Here is a 15,952-nt window from a genome sequence, read left to right as displayed (position 1 = left end):
TCGGAACTTATATTGTGTATACAAGCTACAGATGAGAAAGACACTTCTCTGTAGTGAGAATAAAGAGCCTCACATTCATAGTTACGCAGCCTTCTGTTTGTATTAGAAGGATTATGACCCTCTGGTCTCTTTGAATAATTCTTGAGAATAACTAGAGTATTATAAAGTATCAGGCAGTGGAATATTTTATAACATAATGATGTGAGCCTTGTTTTAACTACTTCTGTGTTCCAGAATACTTTTATGTGAATTAACAGAGTCATGCCAGCCGTAAAGGTGATAAAGTAATGTCTATTAACAGGGTTACGCTAGCAGTAAAGATGGTAAAATAATGTCCATTTCGAGATGGGATTGTTAAAGAAAGCTTCCACCTGGACAGCAATAAGACCATTTTTTTACGAAAATTTTCCATTATTGAGAAATAACGTGGCAGAGTCTTCTAAGGTTGTCTTAGATTGGCCTAACGAAAGAATAAAAATTGGTCTTCGTTATGAAATAGAAACTGCCAGAAGTTATTGGAATCACACCAAACTCTTAGAATAGCGTGTGTATTCAACTGAAAGCCATCTTCAGTTAAGCACCGTAATGCACAACTTGCACCGACCTTCCAGTCGGTTAATTTTATCTTACTGATAATAAAAAAACTCATTAGAATACTTCCTGGGTTATAACCATGAATTATAAGTGCTAAGTAATTTCAATAACATTAATTTATAAAGGTAGATTAACAACACCAGTTTATAAACATTTCTACATTTTAATTGTTAGGTACGATGGAAATGTATGAATTTTCATTCAGCTGTTTGTATTTTTAGAGTAAGACTTCATTGAGCTATATGGCGTGCTCACTATTAGAAATCAAATCCTGGATTTTAACGTTGTAAGTTCTTGACGCTGTCGAACCAGGTGACAGGATTAATATATATGACTTCACTTTATATAAATGTGAACTTTTTCTTAAAACATTGCACTGTAAACAATGTGTTTTCAGAAAGCAAAACTATTAAAATATTATATTTTAAATAATTATAACAAACAGGAGTTAGTAAATTTTGAGATTCTCGTTCTTGTGTCGTTTGTTCTATGAAACTTCTACGGTTACTCACTAGATGGCAATACTAACATAGAAACAAGTAAATTGGGAGCGTGTCAAACTGTCATACGATTAATATGGTTTAATAACAAATTTAATATAAAAATATTTAATTCCATGATAGGTTATATAGATTTAAGTATTAATGTTTTATTGTACTTTTAGAGGACCTCATTGTTACATCACATGATTTCAATACTGATATTTTTGCAATGTTTTCTTTGCCCATTGGTGACATTTCTGGGTCACCACAACCTATAACAGCGTCTCATATCAGATTTCACTCAGCATGGGTCTTTGTTTCGTTAGCATTTTAAATGAATACAATAATGAACTGAAACCTTACGCATCTTCCCCCTTTCTCAGAAAAAAAATGAAATTTAAATGGCAAAGACGACTAAGTTTAAGGCATTAAACGTTATCAAAATTGACCACCAAAAACTACCTCCCATGATAGTTGTTTTTTCTTTTAGTGAAGCCTGTTGTACTTCAACACTCTTGAAAACTCTGTCATTAAAGCATCATTAATTACGGTCTATGGGAATCAAGCTGATAGGATAAGACAGTGGGAGTAACAGAGTACATAGCTATCCCGTTGCGTATATAATTAACGCAACATGTCTACAGGTCCAAGATTGTTGTACGGTACGTTATAATCGAGAACCTCATACATTGAGTGATTCTGGTAATACAGTGTTATGAAAGAAGTAAATAACTATTGGTGTATGCTAGAATTGATTTTCTTTAAGCAGACAATAAGATGAATTAAAAGCAGTAAATTATTTACCCATCAATCTACCCACTTGTAGAGCTTTGTACCCACTTATATATACAAAGGCTTGATCGAGATAATCATGCCTTAAATATATAATTAAGCTGATGTTAAACGTAATATCTCGGGATTGATGTTAACGTTTTTTACCTCATTGTGTCATCTATAGAATCTTCTTAGGAATAACATTAAATTTTCACCTGTTAAGTTTTCACAAACATTCAACTGTAGACGTATTTCATCACAATACGGGGTTCATGAAAATCTGACAGGTTCTTCATTCTTTAATATTTCACATCTTTGCAACCTTTCTTTGTAAATTTGCGAAATTCGGATTTTGGCCATTTATGATTGAAAACAAATTCAGACAGCAACAAATCGCGGGAGGTCCGTAAATTGCGCCTACGGTGGTCTACTTTGCAAGGCAAATTAAATTTTCCTGACCACAGGCGTCCTACTCATGAACTGGTGATCCTTTTGATTAATCTCTGTCTTGTTAACTATAAAATATTTCACGTTGTTTCAAAATAAGATACAGGAACATCTCTGCAATAAACTATTTGTTTAATTTTATAGCAGTCTTTATTATTCAATCTTCTAGTTGTCTTTATAAATAATAAGCAAAGGAAAAAGGAAATTGAAAACAGGTTTTATTGAGCTAAATTAATTCCTCTTAAAAGAGTTTGTTTTCGTACAAAAATACATCAATATATAAAATGTTTCAGCATTTTATCAAACCTTTATGAAATGGACACATTATCTTATGTTAGTTCTTTATATAACTTATCTTTTAATTTTGTCTTTCGCCATAATTTTTTCTTTATTTTGACACATAAGAAATTTTCGAACCGAAATGGCATAATGACCTATTTTCAATAGTGGTATGTTACAGTTTGCTTTTCTTTATATTATTTTTATTATTGCTTTTTTTCTTTTTCCGAGTATTGTATTTTATTTCAAGTAAAAATGTTAAACATATGCGAAATAGCAGTTATTGCTATTGAAAGATATTAAATAAAATAGAGGAGTGATGATCCTAATGTAATATGCGTATACAGCACTTCTAGAAGTGAAAAAATCATTTTTATTTTCCAAATACTTGAATAAATCTCAACAACTTCCAACATTATTTTTCTCGGTGAAAAAAAATAAATTGTGCTATTAAAAACTTTAACGAGAAACACCAAGTTTTTATTTTAATAAAATGGGTATTTTTTTAAAATCCCAAATGGTAGGTACTTGTCAGTGGTATATACTTGTCAAGTATATCATTGTAAACCCAGAAACTACTGGTCAAGGGTCGAAGGACCTGGCAAACTTGAGAATTGCCGAAAAGGAAAATAAATGTAGGAAGTTTCAATTACTTTTGGCCCGGCATGGCCGAGCGCGTAAGGCGTGCGACTCGTAATCCGAGGGTCGCGGGTTCGTGCCCGCGTCGCGCTAAACATGCTCGCCCTCCCAGCGTGGGGGTGTATAATGTGACGGTCAATCCCACTATTCGTTGGTAAAAGAGTAGCCCAAGAGTTGGCGGTGGGTGGTGATGACTAGCTGCCTTCCCTCTAGTCTTACACTGCTAAATTAGGGACGGCTAGCACAGATAGCCCTCGAGTAGCTTTGTGCGAAATTCCAAAACAAACAAACAAATCAATTACTTTTTATGCACGTGGGCCTAACTTTCCTAGCTATGCTAGTGGACATCAAACTATGTAGTTTCTACTTTTTTGACTGACCTTAAAATGTTTGAACAGACTCATGTTTAACAGTCTTATTAGAATGAAAACAAATTAAACTAAATTATTTGAAGTTACGTTTTAGCTATCGTAAAATTTAGTTTTAATGGCTAGTAATTACAGTTGAACTTAAAGGTAAATTAAGGTAATAGTATGATTTTTATTAAATATTAAAGATATAAAGTCAAAAATAAAGGATAGAATTAACAACAATATATCTTTAATGAAAATGAATTATTGTAATAAATAACTTAATGTTATCTACTTGTAATTTTCATATCATAGTGTTCTTCGCCATAATTCAAGTTACATAGTTTTAATTATTATATAATTACTACGGTACGTTATATATCGCTTTTTATGTGCTCGTAAATGTAAACGAAAATGTTTATTTGCTATCATGAGTGAGTTAAAATTCTCTCTTTCAGCTGTTTATTTTATATTTCAAATGTTTGTTTTTGAATTTCGCGCAAAGCTACTCGAGGACTATTTGCGCTAGCCGTTCCTAATTTAGCAGTGTAAGACTAGAGGGAAGGCAGCTAGTCATCACCACCCACCGCCAACTCTTGGGCTACTCTTTTACCAACGAATAGTGGGATTGATCGTTACATTATAACGCCCCCACGGTTGAAATGGCGAGCATGTTTGGTACAACGGAGAATTTCAAATAGAAAAGACTTAAAAAGCAATATTTCTAACTTATTTTTGTACTCAGATTAATGTCATACAGTTTAAACTTAAGTAACATACACGATAAAAGACATAACAACAAACGAGCAATTAAAAGTAACTTTTGCAAGTATTGTGGAATTTATGATAATTTCAACTAATATAAGAAAAGAAATAATATATTTGCTAAAGAAAATTACTTTAAGCTGTGTATAGATATAGGGCAACGTATCAATTATTCTATATATCTAAAAAAAATTACGCGTTGTTCAGTGTTCACAATTCCCATAGCGGCGAGATACAAATTAACGTTTGATTGAGTAATTATTTTATCCGTGAAGTTTTAATGTAATGTTTTTCAAATGATTCACGTAGAGATTTATAACCTAATGTAATTGGGAATCTACTGACCCAAACTGAAAACCAAATTATATCATTAATTTTTATTGGTATTTGGAATGAACTAATCTACAGATAGTACAAAATGGGTTATTTTTAAAAGATGAGAAATCGTTTTGCTTTGTCACATATATTCTATCTTGATAATCTAGCCGATACTATTATACAGATTTATATAAAACCCCATCGCTATAGGCTTCAAAGCCGGAAAGAACCAACAAATGAACTATTGTAAGCACCAGAAAGAAGATATATATATTAAAACACAACAATACATAAGCTTTCTCCCGTTTGTTATAAAAGATAGGTTAATTCATGTATACTAAAATATTTGTATTCAAAGGCAGAAATCTGCTTCCACAGTGGTACTTTAACATGTATGAGCAGCAAATTAGCTGCTCTGTGTTTGTAATACCCCAGAGAGTTCACATGTTCAGCAAACAAAGTATTAAAATAGCATCCTAATTTTTCTTTGTCTCGGTTATAGAATGAAAGGATTAACTAAGAGTGACTTAGGGTATACTTTAACTTATATCCTTTGAGACTTATTCCTGATACTTGTTTGTTTATTTGTTTTTTTTTTTGGAATTTTGCACAAAGCTACTCGAGGGCTGTCTGTGCTAGCCGTCCCTAATTTAGCAGTGTAAGACTAGAGGGAAGGCAGCTAGTCATCACCACCCACCGCCAACTCTTGGGCTACTCTTTTACCAACGAATAATGGGATTGACTGTCACATTATACGCCCCCACGGCTGGGAGGGCGAGCATGTTTAGCGCGACGCAGGCGCGAACCCGCGACCCTCGGATTAGGGTCGCACGCCTTACGCGCTTGGCCATGCCACATTCCTGACACACTTTAATGTCAGCTAACCCTTACTTGGCTTTCATAATATTCGCAGAATAAGTTTTAGTAAAATTGTGATTATTTAATTTTTAAAAATTAATGCATCAGAATACACAGTTCACGTATCGCTTAGAATATACTTTATTTTTTTTTAGCTAATCGATTTCTACAATTTTTGTGTCCATCTTTAGATCCCTGTCACACCAAACATGCTCACCCTTTCAGCTATGGAGTCGTTATAATGTGCTATCAATCCCATTATTCGTTGGTAAAATTGTAGCCTAAGAGTTGGCAGTGGGTGATGATAACTATCTGCCTTCCCTTTAGTCTTACACTGTTAAATTAGGGACAGCTAGCGAAGATAGCCTTGTGTAGCTTTACGCAAAATTCAAATACGGAACAAACCAACTTAAAAAGTATCACGATTAGGATAATGAAAGTATAGTATATTATAAACGCTTAGATGGTTCCTCTGCAACCAGGATTACACATATTTCGATGTGAGCTTAGGGTCATTGTCGTGCTGGAACATCCAACGATTCCCAAGCCGCAAGATCCGAGCATCATTCTTGATATAAGTGCCTAATATATCAACGTATTCTTCCTTTTTATGATTCCGTTGACGCGGTGAAGGCTGCCTACACCAGAAGAGCTGAAGGAACCCCATAGCATGATCGAGCCACCTCCGTGTTTAACTGTAGGGACGGTGTTCTTTGGAAGATTTCGTTCCCCCTTCTTACGGAAAATATTGCGAACATCATAGTGGCCGAAAAGCTCGATTTTAGTCTCGTCTGACCAAAGAATACTCTTCCAACAGGTAAAGGGTTTATCTACATGCTTTCTTGCATACCTCAATTGTGCTTCTAAATGAACAGGCTTTAAATATGGAGTTCTACGAGGACGGTATGCTTTGAAGCCAGAAGAGCATAACATGTTCATAACTGTAGAGGTGCTTACTTCAACCCCAGTTTCCCTTACCAGTTTCTGTATGTCATTACATGTTAAACGAGGGTTCCTACTAACTTCTCTGAGAACCTTCCTCTTGGTTCTCTCTGGAATTTTGGTGGGGCGTCCGGAACGAGGGAGGTTAGCAGTTGATCCTATAAGCTTAAACTTAACAATTATGCTTTGAACAGTAGATATCGGCGCAGTAAGTTGTGTAGCAATACCGGAAAGAGACACACGCGACTTGTATTTTACAATAATTCGGTGTTTTTAAATCACTGGACAGTTGTTTCCTGTTCGCCATGATGACCAAGGAGATAATGACGGAGACGGTGCTAAATTGCCGGAAGTAATTTTTTGCTGGCTAAATTCCAATAATTATGAACCCAGTGTCTAGTTCTGGAATGGTATAATGTAGTTTATTCGCCAAACTAAACAACATTTTTACAAGAATATCAGCTTTTTCATAAGTTCTGAACTGTACGAACATTTTCTGCTCCTCCTATTTTTGGTTATTTGTTTATAAACAGTTTATTTGTCGTTTAATTTACAAAACAAAAATTATGTAGATGTGTGTTAGTATAATATTTATAATATATACTATACGTCTATTAGCCTAATCATGGTACTTTTTAAGTTATGAGCAAAAAACTACTCGGGACGCAGGGGTACGAACACTTTCTGTCGTAACTGTAGATTCTGTGAGGATCCTTATAATGCGATATATTATACGATTCATTAAGATATTTTAATTAATGAAAACTTTCTCCAAATCATTTGAAACTGATGAAAATCTAGAAAATCACCAGTATTTGACCTTTTTCAATATCTCTACAAAGAATAGGTGTGTTGAATTATTTTGATATATAGTAATTGAGAATGAAAAAAATCATGTTGAACATGCACCTTCTGTGTCATTTTTGGAAACTCTGTACCGTATTCAAAGTTTCTTGCTAAAACTTACGATTCCCATTGTGTCTCCGTTGAAAAGGAGTAATTTTTAAGATCTAATCGTTTTAAGTATTAGATTCTCTTGTAACTCTTCTTATAAAATAATGTCCGGACGTACAACGCTACAATCAGGGGTTCGATTCCCCTCGGTGGACTCAGTAGACAGCCCAATGTGGCTTTGCTTTAAGAAAAACACATATACTCTAAAATGACAAACGTTGAAGATCTTATGCTACACGAAAGGATGATACTTAACATTTACATTACGTCTGTAGCAACGATTGCAAAGTATATTTGAAAATATCGAAATATATTAAAACAACACTATTGGTTGCCTATAACAGCTATAAAATTAATGTGGTTAAATCCTCTAACATTTGAATAACTGTTTTTTCGAAGGAAATTATTAATTATTGTTACCTATTTAAATGAAAGTTTAGAGAATGTAACAGTGGAAGCTATTCAAACTATGTACGTTTTTTAAAGTTCTGAAGAGTGTAAATTAGCGACTTTATGACTCTCTCCGTTATTATGTGGCCTAGCACGACCAGGTGGTTAGAACGCTTGATTCCCAGCCTGAGGGTGGCGGGTTCGAATTCTTTTTCTACCAGACCTCCTCGCTCTTTCAACTGCTGGGGCATTATGAAGTTACGGTAAATCCTACTGTTCGATGGTTAAATAGTACTCCCATAATTGGCGACGGATGGTGATGATTAGTTGCATTCCTTCTAGTTTTTCATTGTTAAAATTTGGACAGCTGGTGCAGAAATTCGAAACAAATTATTCTTATATCACTAACAAGTTACTGTGACAAATGTCAGGCTAAGAGTTCAAAATCACATGTGAAAGCGTCGTGCAATTTAATTTGTTAGTTGATGTTTCGAAATATAGTAAATTTCACTAACAAAAAGTTCAAATTACCTAGATGATACGATAGAGCTTCTATCATATCGGCAATTACTAGTGTAAGCACGTCAAATAACATTTAGGCTCTAGATGCCTCTGTTTATACATAACACCATTTTCACATCCATGAACTCTAGTTTACGTGCAACATAATCACAAACTGTTTAACTTACTATTAGCACTAATTAAACGCGAAAGCTACATATACAGTCTCATATATATCATCATGATTACTTATTCTTAAGTCCTCCAGTGGCATAGCAGTATGTCTGCGGACTCACAACGCTAAAAACCAGGTTTCGAAACTTCTGGTGGGGAGATCACAGATACCCCGTAGTGTAGCTTTGTGTTTAATTCTAAACAAACAAAGAAATTTATCCTTAATAGATTTATTTGGTCTGTAACGATATAAGAAACATTGAGCTTATCGACAGAATGAACCACAAAGTTCATAAGTCCACGTCTTTCTTTTTTGAAATTTACTCTTCGTTCCAGACAATCATAATTTCGCCACGCTAGTTTTTCTTGTGCAACCCTATAAAACATGCAAATATTATGCAGGATCATATTGGCTTTATGGATATTTTAATTACAGAGTTTCCTTGGGTAACTCTAAAAATGGCAAGATAATACACCACATCCACGGTATAACGTTTCTTTTATGAGCTGTATATTAACAACCTAAATTTAATACCCACGCATTCCCATCGGAGTTACGAAACGCTGCACGGGCGCTCCACGTGTCTAACTTGACGTTTTGATTGGCATTTTAATCGTGTAGAGCCGGGATGCAAGGCAGGCAGAGCTCAATAGCCACGATATGATGCCGCAACGCTTATAAGCTTTCGGTGTATATCCAATATGCAAGATAATAAGAAACCTGCAAGTTCTGGTTGAATTGCGCTGTATCTAGGCGTAGCCAATGGGGTTGTCAGGGAGCCAGCTGAACATGTCACTTCCTGTAGTACTTTTGTGACAGTCACCCTTCGTTCTTCATGTGCTGTTGACTGCAAAACTCAACAAAAGTTTTGCTGACACGAGTGTTGTGCTTGTTTAAGCTTGCGATTCATGTGTCATTGAAAATAGATGACGTAACTTGCACGAGAGTAACGACAAAGTCTTTGTGTAACAGAAAAGCTCAACCACCACCGTTGTTTAAGCAACCACGAGCACCTCATTCAATAATTCATATATCATAATTTTAAGATATTTCTTTGTTTCTTTGTAATGCGTGGCCCAGTGGTTAGTGCGCCGGATTGTGAATATACGGGTCTATGACTTGTATCCCGCTTCAGTAATAAAAAGAAGACAAAATTGTACTCCGTACTTCGGGGCGTTATAAGTGAAAAATTGTAGTCCTCAATCTGATTACAACAGTCCAGGAATCGATATCTGTAAGATATCTTGCACCGGTATCTGAGATAAACAAATTCAGTTTCTGGTTACAGTGTGGTTATCACACGATTATCAGTCAGTACAAGGAATAAAATTTAGGAAAACTGACGTGGAAATCTGTTAAGTTTCCGGAACCATGTTAATTGTTGAATAACCTCCACATCAAAATATAAGAATTTGATGTATAAAACTGCAGAATTACACTTACGCACGTGCTATTTATGCACTTTTTGAGGAGTGAGGGTTACCGAAACTCTAAGATATTATGTATAATTTGCGTTACAACGTTAATTTTTTAGTTAAATGGGCGTACCTGTCGACGTACTTATCATTTCAGTGTAAAATATGGGTAAACTGTCGATAGAAAAAAATTAAAATTTATTTTTTACAGTGAGAAAAAAAAGTTTCATATTTTAAAATAACTGGTAATCCTAATTTTTAAAAACGTTTTAAACTTCAGTTTTTTGGAATTAAGCACAAAATTATATGGTGGGTTATCCATGCTCTGCCCATAACGGGTATCGAAACGCGGTTTTAAGGGTATGAGTCTTTAGACACGTCGCTGTGTCACTGGGGGATAAGTCTTCATCTACAAATCAAGCGGCCTTCACCATAGTTTTACCCGATGTGGTTTTGCTGTAAAAAAAAACACACACATACACATATGCACACACTCGTGTTTAATTACTTTTTATTCGATATTTTAGACAATTGTTTTATTTAAAGGCAAATTATAAAAGTGGGAATACATTAGATCATTGATTCAAGCACATCACTTAACAATATATTCAATAAATTATGTGAGGCGTTCAGTTCTTTTAATTTCTCGCAAAACTATCTGCGCTAGCTGTCCCTAATTTAGCAGTGTTTGTTTGTTTTGAATTTCGCACAAAGCTACTCGAGGGCTATCTGTGCTAGCCGTCCCTAATTTAGCAGTGTAAGACTAGAGGGAAAGCAGCTAGTCATCACAACCCACCGCCAACTCTTGGGCTACTCTTTTACCAACGAATAGTGGGATTGACTGTCACATTATAACGCCCCCACGTCTGAAAGGGCGAGCATGTTTGGTGTGATGTGGATTCGAAATTGCGACCCTCTTTTTATGAGTCGAGTGCCTTAACCACCTGGCCATGCCGGGCTATCACGCGCCAACCGAATCTTTATTCATTGAACTAAAGGATTACACGAGTCTGCAATTGTTTTATTATCTTCAAATTTGTACTTGTTCTACATGTTCCTGTACGCTGAATCCGAAAATGATATCAATTTTTTTTTTGTATCACGTACGGAATTTTCGCAAAATCTCGTATGTTCTCTTCCAGAAATGTATCATTTTCATTGAAACCGAGTCACATTTTTTAATGCTTAAAATCTTGACAAGCACTTACCATAGATTTCTCTAGATTCATCGCGACATAAGAGCCTTAGCGATTATTCTGGAACCCACAAATAACACACGGAAAATATATAAACGGTTCCCAGCTCATTCAGAAGCGAAACTTAAAGAAGACATTTTTTTTTTGTTTGGCCTCATGCTAGGAAATTTACTTGAGGTGAGCTGTTCCAAAGGACAATGATTAAATTCAGAAATAAGCATGGATTACCTTTAAATATGATGTTGATAATTTTTAGGAAATAACGGGACCCACATTACGAAAACATAATCAATAACATGTTCGAAAATGCAAAGAGTTTATACCCGACATGGCCAGGTGGGTTAAGGTGTGCGACTCGTAATCCGAAGGTCACGGGTTCGCATTCCCGTCGCGCCAAACATGCTCGCCCTTTCAGCTGTTGGGGCGTTATAATGTGACGGTCAATCCCACTATTCATTGGTAAAAGAGTAACCTAAGAGTTGGCGGTGGGTGGTGATGACTAGCTGCCTATCCTTTAGTCTCACACTGCTAAATTAGGGACGGCTAGCACAGATCCCCTCGAATAGCTTTGCGCGAAATTCTAAAAACAAACAACAAGCAAAGAGTTTGGTTGTAATACAAGCTTGAAAATTCATTTCTTGCACTCAGATATTGACTATTTCTCTAAAAATCTTTGCTCCATCAGCGAAGAACAAGGGAAAAGGTTTCATCAAGACATCAGGGAAATGGATAAAAGGTATTAGGGAAGATGGAACATCACCATTATTGCTGATTACTGCTGGTCATTGAAGCGAGATACTCCAGAAGAAATGAATACAAGAACACAGAAGTTGTACATGCATCAATTTTTGGTAATGTTATTCGTGCAGACAGAACTTAACAACACGTAGGTTTGACTCTAAAATACGTAGATTTCACAAAAAAAATATCAGGATGAATGAGAATGCATATTCATGTGACGTCAGTGTTCTTTCCTTTTCTTCAAGTTGTTTATATTTTTGCTAACAAAAGTAACAATAATAAATGCCCATTATGGTAATTGAAATAATAATTTGATCTATGTAAGAGTTTTTTGCTCTTTCTGATTCGTAATAAATTCTTATGGGATAGAAAAAATAATAATATTATTTTCGAAATCTGCATAGCTGAATTATAGAAAATTCATTGATAGATCCAAAGCACCTTTTATGAAGTTTAAGTTTACAGGCCTCTGTTATCCTACTGAGGATTATTAATAATCTATTTTTAACAGCTTAACTTACCACATTTGATGATCAGACGGTTGCACATCTATTCATATTCTAGCGTTGAACAACAAAAGTCCATTTCTTTCAGGATTCAAAAGTTAAAAAGTAAACTTAAAATAAGACCCTCTACCAGTGGCTAAATGCAATGTATGAAGAGTTATGATGATAAAAACCGTGTTTCAATACCCGTAGTGGGCACAGTCCAAGTAGCCCATTGTGAAGCTTTCTGTTTAATAACAAACGAAAAACTTTAATGGTCTGCATTTCTAGAACAATCACATCAAACATGCTCGCCCTCTCAGCCGTGGGAGCGTTATTATGTGACGGTCAATCCCACTATTCGTTGGTAAAAGAGTAGCCCAAGAGTTGGTGGTGGGTGGTGATGATTAGCTGCCTTCCCTCTAGACTTACACTGCTAAATTAGGGACGGCTAGGGTAGATATATTGTTTTATAATCTATTTTGCTATATTTATATTTACAAAGTTGGAACTTGTTCATATCCCTTATCTTCCATTATATTGTTTTGATTTTGTTTTAAAATTCGCACAAAGCTACTCGAGGGCTATCTGCGCTAGCCGTCCCTAATTTAGTAGTGTAAGACTAGAGGGAAGGCAGCTAATCATTACCACCCACCGCCAACTGTTGGGCTACTCTTTTACCAACGAATAGTGGGATTGACCGTACATCATACGCCTCCATAGCTGAAAGGGCGAGCATGTTTGATGTGACGGGGATTCAAATCCGCGACCCTCAGATTACGAGTCGAGTGCCTTAACCACCTGGCCATGTCAGGCCTATTTTACTGTCTAAATAATAAATCTCTATGCATAAGTGCTGTGATTGTGTACTGATTTTAACCCTTATTTTATAAAAATTATATGTTCTTTGGAAGGGTTCAATGAATCATTAAAATTCCACCCCCACCACAAGTTACTCGGCAATAAGACTGTGAAGTTATAGCGATAAAATTATGGGTTAAATCCCCTCGATAAATACAAAGAGGTACCGTATGTACAGCTTTATGCTCAACTCTGAACGAGACAAACAATAGAGCCTACATTTGAGTTCGCCAATTGGGTAAAAAAGTAAATTTTGATCTTATGTTTATTTTAAAAGCAAAATAGCTAAATGACTGACATATGATTTCTCTGTATTAAATAGTTATTCTTAAATTACTAGTTCACTAAATCATTGATCTCCGCGTGTTGTTTTTCATATCATAAAAATATCTTTTGTTTCAGACCTAAAACGAAATGTATCAAGTAATAGGTATATCACATTACTTATGAAGCTAAACATATAGATCTTTCCGTGTCTCATATAACTTCATTTCTAATCATTTTCTATTACCATAGATAATGGGTTGGTTTGTTTTGAATTTTGCGCGAAGCTACACGAGGGCTATCTGACCTAGTCGTTTCTCATTTAGCAGTATAAGACTAAAGGGACGGCAGCTGGTTATCACCGCCCACCGCCAACTCTTCAGCTACTCTTTTACCAACGAACAGTGGGATTGAATGTAACATTATAATGCCCTCATAGCTGAAAAGGTGATCATGTTTGGTGTGATGGGGATCCGAACTCGCTACCTTTGGATTACGCGTCTAACGCCCTAACCACCTGGCCATGTCGGGCCCCTCGTTGAGTGATGCGTATAAAGTTTTCGCTTTGTGTGTCTAGAATAAATAAGGGAAAATTGTGTACTGTATGTATTTCATGATTTAAATGACTTTCTGTAGTTCATAAATAATGAACACTTTTAGAACTTATATTAATAAACAAATTATTATTTTCTATGCTGAAATCAATCCTGGATACAATCAGGATTCGCTGCTATTCTCAGTACACAGTAAACTATAATCTTTAAATCGGCTATGAATGGTTGGATTGAGTGTCTTTCCCTTTTAATGTTTTATTTACGTCATGATATGGTTAAACATCAGTTATAAAACAGTGGTCGGTCTAGTACTTACAAATATACTAGGTGGTCAAATTATCTGAATAGTGGTTCATTCTTTTATTTTCAAGCTGTTTCGGGAAGGTAGTAGTAGTGTACATTTTTATATTGTGACATATAATTGTGCCAACTGAAAAAAAAAATTATTGAGGCTGAAAAGAAAAGTTGGAATCACTTTCTTTGAAAAATGGATTTTGTATAGAATCGAAAAGAAGACGTCTCCAGGGCTTTTGTTTCATGACAAATGTGGGTGTATTTCACTCTCTGAATGGTACAGCTTCCGAAAATACATAACTCGCCGGAAGAGCGAGCCCTCTCCAGTCGAACAAGCTGTAAAGCTGACAGCCACGTCTTCTTCACTTAAGCCGATCACTTTGTCTGAGTGAAGTTAGGCGGAAGTTTCTCGAAGCCGCCCACGGATTTGGAGCGCTCACTGAATAATCTGAAGAGAGATATGTGATAGACGTGGTAATCTGCACGGGCTAATGGGTCCTATTTAAAGGCATTCGTCGCATTTGTTAGCCTGAGTTAGGGTTTCTCATACAGAAAAGGGTGTGGAACAGAGAATAAGTCATGATTTGTGGTTCCGTAGAGCATAACAGTGGAAAACACTCCACGAGAGGGCCTGTAAAGCTATAGCAATAAGGCATCCCCATCATATTTTCTACTATTTGGTGGGAAGCTTGGTGAAGCGTGACAAGCCATCCTAACTTTACTCTATTGTCCCTGGACTAGAAGCCTCAGTTACAAAATATTTTCATGACATATTCTATGTAACCATTCTTATGTTATTACCTTAATTATCAACAACTTCTGATACAAACGTAAGCTAAATATATCGATCAAAACTGAGATAAGTTTAAAAAGTAACATAAGTTAATGAGTGTGTGTTTGTGTGTTTTTCTTATAGCAAAGCCTCATCGGGCTATCTGCTGAGTCCACCGAGGGAATCGAAACCCTGATTTTAGCGTTGTAAATCCGTAGACTTACGGCTGTACGAACGGGGACCCTTTGTAAGAAACCAGCCTGAATGAGTATATATATATATTTTTTTTTTTTTGGGGGGGTAGGAAATATCAAATATATACACTATATGTCAATATCAAATATTGGAAACTGTTATTGTTGAGCTCAAACATGTACTTAACATAGAAAGATAGAAAACGGAAGAAATGTCTGGGTAGCTGAACTAATTTCTAACTATTCAACCTTCACGAACTCAGCTTTTATTGATTTTTTCAGTAATAATGACTGATTGCTTAAGCTATTATTTTCACTCGGTAGTTAACCTTTTTGGTTTCGACATTTTTTATTTTCCGAATGCAATTCTTTTATGCGTGTTTTTATTTATATACAGAAAAGAAGAAGAATTGATACGTTTCCATACAACAGGAACATTTGTACTACTCTCTTTAATGCATACACAAAATATTCACCTGTAAAGTGGTAAATGCTTTTTAAGTTCAAGATCTCCCTACAACTATGGGCAAGTGAAATACGCGAGGGCTCAACTTGTTGAATTTCAACACGTAAACCTAAAAACAATTGTTAAGTGGCAGAAACTTAATGTTGTTGCCTAAAACAAACGTTTTATATTCATATTTTATGAGGCACGAGTGTATTAAAATGGATTTAAATGTAAACAACTTATCTTAGAAAACTTCACAA

Source organism: Tachypleus tridentatus, chromosome 13, assembly GCF_004210375.1.
Source record: "Tachypleus tridentatus isolate NWPU-2018 chromosome 13, ASM421037v1, whole genome shotgun sequence".
NCBI lineage: Eukaryota > Metazoa > Arthropoda > Merostomata > Xiphosura > Limulidae > Tachypleus > Tachypleus tridentatus.
The sequence above is the reverse complement of the archived record's forward strand: the minus strand, read 5'-3'. Positions refer to the sequence as shown.